Here is a 3690-nt window from a genome sequence, read left to right on the forward strand (position 1 = left end):
AAAGAAAATCTGCTCTGCTGATGGACCTGGGGAAGTGGGCTGAGGACAAGCTAAGATAAAGATCCTAACCTTATGGGAAGTTGGAGGCAGAGTTTAGAACCAGAGTCCTGCCCTCCTGGGAGCAGTGGCCCCTCTATACCCTGTTGGGATGGCAGGTCCTCTGCTGACACCAGGTTAGGCAGCTTGAAGGAGGAGCACTGTATGCATGGGGAACCTAATGAGCTCAGCCTGGGGTGACAAGAGTCTCCTCAAACCACTGCCAGGCTCTGGAGCCTGATTTCTAGTTCTAGTTCTACCCCTGGGCCTGGCCATGGTACCTGGGCCAGGGTGACCATCTTCCCTAGGCCTCTCCTCTGGGAGAGCAGGATGTGACAGGGTGCCCTGCCTGTTGCAGGTCAGGCCATGACAGAACTCTGCATGTGGCAATGAAACGTACACACGTCTACTAGCATCAGGGGTTAGCTGGCCCCATCCTCTAGCTCTTGAGATCTTCCCATTCTTTTCCCTCCTTTTGTCTCCTGTGATTCAGGTCATGTGCCACCCTCCCTGGTTCTTCTGACACACTTTTTTTTTTCTTTCTGTAGAAACATTGTTAACAGACACAAATATAATAAAGAAAATTCCATTGTGTTAGATTAGTGGAGTTTAAGTTGTGACATAGAATTGGATCCCAACATACAAGTCATGCCCTATTCTTTCTTGTTTTTTTCTTGAGACAGAGTCTCGCTGCTACCCTTGGTAGAGTGTCATGGTGTCACAGTTCACAGCAACCTCAAACTCTTGAGCTTAAGCGATTCTCTTGTCTCAGCCTCCAAATAGCTGGGACTATAGGTGCCTGCCACAACACCCGGCTATTTTTTAGAGATGAGGTCCGGCTCTGGCTCAGGCTGGTCTTGAACTCGTGAGCTCAGGCAATCCACCCACCTCCGCCTCCCGGAGTGTTAGGATTACAGGTGTGAGCCACCACGCCCGTGTCCTATTCTTTCTTTATGGGCACAGACACACACATGCATGTCTCTCCCAGGAGTCTCGTGATAGGTGAAGAGATGTATTCTCCTTTTCTTTCCAAAATTTGATAGTGCTAGCATGGTCTCGAGGGACTGCTGGAAAACACCTGAGGGCAGGTGTGTCTAGGAGAGCCACTGTGGGGACTCGAGTGCCACTTGCCCCTTTGCTAAAATAAGCTTCGATCCCACCTTCCAGTCTACCACCCAGAGAGGGTGGAGGGGCAGCGTGGGAGTGGCGGTGGAGTCAGTCCAGGCTGGAGGAAATCTTGGCCCAGCATTTGCTCAAAGGCTGTAGCTAAAAGCAGATGGGTAGAGAGAGTGGGAAGATAGTAGCCTCCTTAAAGGACCATCTGCAAGCTGATCCGGCCATCTAGGGAGCTGCTGTTAGGTGGTTTCAGAGAATTGTTTAACAGCAATGAAGCTCTCTTTTATCTAGAAAGGGGCCTGCCTGGCGTCCTGGCAAGCTGGTCTCCCAAGACACCCTGCATGCCAGAGTCCTGGGGTAACCCTCTTTTTGCCTAAGGCTCGATAGTCCACCAAGTACATTTATCTGTCAAGCACAACCTACCCCTCCCAGGAATATCAGAGAGTGTGGTTGTCCTCATTTGCCAGAGGAGAAAACAGGCTCAGAGAGGGGAGGAGACTTCCCTGAAGTCACACAGTTAATGTGAAACAGAGTCGGGGCACAAACCTAGGGCTCCAGACTTCAGGCCAGTACCCTTTTCAGGAAGCCACAGTTGCCCCTGGAAGCCAAGCTCAGCCTCTCAGAAGCATTTGTGCTTCACATTTCTTGGGTAGGAGCTCAGGCCTGGTCAGAACCTATTATGAATTTCAATTAGGGCTTTTGTTGTCTTTAAAAACAAAACAACAACCCCCTTTTTCTTTCTCTTTGATGAAAGAAAAGGAGACATTTGCAGAATATCTGTCTCTAACCTTGGTGTGTGCTTGGGCTTTCCTTCCTTCCTTCTTTCCCCATATAGGGTTCAGTTTTCTGCTGGCCCCCAGGCATTGGTGACAGGTACACAAGTCTCTACTGCCTCCCTCTGATGAGGGCTGTACTCTGGGACACTCTGGGCACCCCAGTGCATGGGATAAACAAGATAAAACAAGAAGGTGGTGGGAACCTGGTAAGAGAGGCAGAGCAGGTCTGAATCTCTGCATTTCACAGGACTAGAGAATGAGCAAACTAGAACCCACTCAAGCCATGTTTGAGCCCACCCACCTCCACCTACCAGAGCAGCAAGAGTTCTGGAGAGGCGTGATTGAGCAGGCATGGGCAACACAATGTAGGGGACTGCCAGGAGCAAGTCGCAGTTCGGGGAGAGCCCTCACAGAAGATATTGGACCCTAATAGATAAAGATTAACTGGAGAGCCTCCCCAAGCTGAGATATGGGGCTCACAGTTTGCCACTGCTCCTGTTCCCTTCGAAGATAAGGGCTCTCCTTGTAGTAGGGATATCCTTCCTATGGAAGACTCTCATTTGTATGGTCAAATCCCCCATCATGAGAGGACATTGCTTTATATCTTCCGAGAGTTTCTAGCTTATTAGATGATTTGATCAGAGATGTGCAGTATCTTGTCCAAGGTCAAACAGAGGAGTGTAGGAGCCGGGATGCAAATCCAGATGCTGGTCCTCTAAAAGTTGCCCCCATGCTACTGTGGTGGGACACAAAGGGTGGTAGTCAGTTCTGCCAGTTTGAGTCCAGCTGCAGTACTGGGCGTGGCATCGGAGGAAATCTCTTGATGTACCCGCTGGGTGCAGAAGAGAAGACTAAATTTCATGATAGCAGAGTCAGAGAATGTGCTAGGCACTCCCGGGGAGCAATGATTAAGGGACCGATGACAGTCCAGAGGGCAGCCGATCTGGCCCAGGTTTCAGGACTATCAGCAGATCTAGATGCCAACCACAGCCACAGAGGACATACAGCTGGGAGGGATGGTTCATAGATCAGATGACAAAATTGGTTTCAATCTGGATCTTAAAAACTCTTTCATCCTGATTGGAACAGGATGAAATTTGATAGGGAAGATTTAAGGTCCAGCCTCTCCACATATGGAATAGAGGCTTAGCAGTACAGGTGAAAAGGATCTGGGGGTTTCAGTTGACTATATGCTCCACCTGAGTTAAGGACATGGCTGTTGCCAAGAAAGTTCTTAGACAACGCCTGGTGCTGTGCTTGCTGCCTGGCTCTGAGAGGGACACTGGCAATCTGGAAAACATTCAAAGGGAAGTTATTTGGATGGACTTGGAGCTGAGCCGTGAGGCTTGGTAAAGTCTCCAAGGATGGGCAGCTTGATAGTAGGGGAAAACTCAGGGTGGCAGCATAGAATTTGCCAGTCTTGGAAAGGCTGTCATGTGGCTGAGAAAGCAACCCTACTCTCGGTCTTTGGAGCAGATCTCAGCTCAGGATAACAATAAGAACTGAGTATAGTGCCCTGTGTGGCGGCTCATGCCTGTAATCCTGGGAGGCAAAAGAGAGTGGATTGCCTGAGCTCAGTAATTCAAGACCAGCCTGAGCAAGACGGAGACCCATCTCTAAAAATAGCCAGGTGTGGCTTGGCGCCTGTGGCTCAAGCGGCTAAGGTACCAGCCACATACACCTGAGCTGGAGGGTTCGAATCCAGCCCCTGACAGCTAAACAACAATGATGGCTGCAACCAAAAAATAGCCAGGTGTTGGGG

General features: G+C 49.9%; 1 protein-coding gene across 1 annotated transcript in view; it reads left to right on the plus strand.

Annotated features, from left to right (window-relative positions):
* The window catches only part of SEC14L2 (SEC14 like lipid binding 2), a 22959-nt gene that overhangs the window by 3110 nt on the left and 16159 nt on the right, over nt 1-3690 (plus strand). The window lies entirely within an intron of this gene.

Source organism: Otolemur garnettii, unplaced genomic scaffold (genome assembly GCF_000181295.1).
Source record: "Otolemur garnettii isolate 467f Iridium unplaced genomic scaffold, OtoGar3 scaffold00038, whole genome shotgun sequence".
Classification (NCBI taxonomy): domain Eukaryota; kingdom Metazoa; phylum Chordata; class Mammalia; order Primates; family Galagidae; genus Otolemur; species Otolemur garnettii.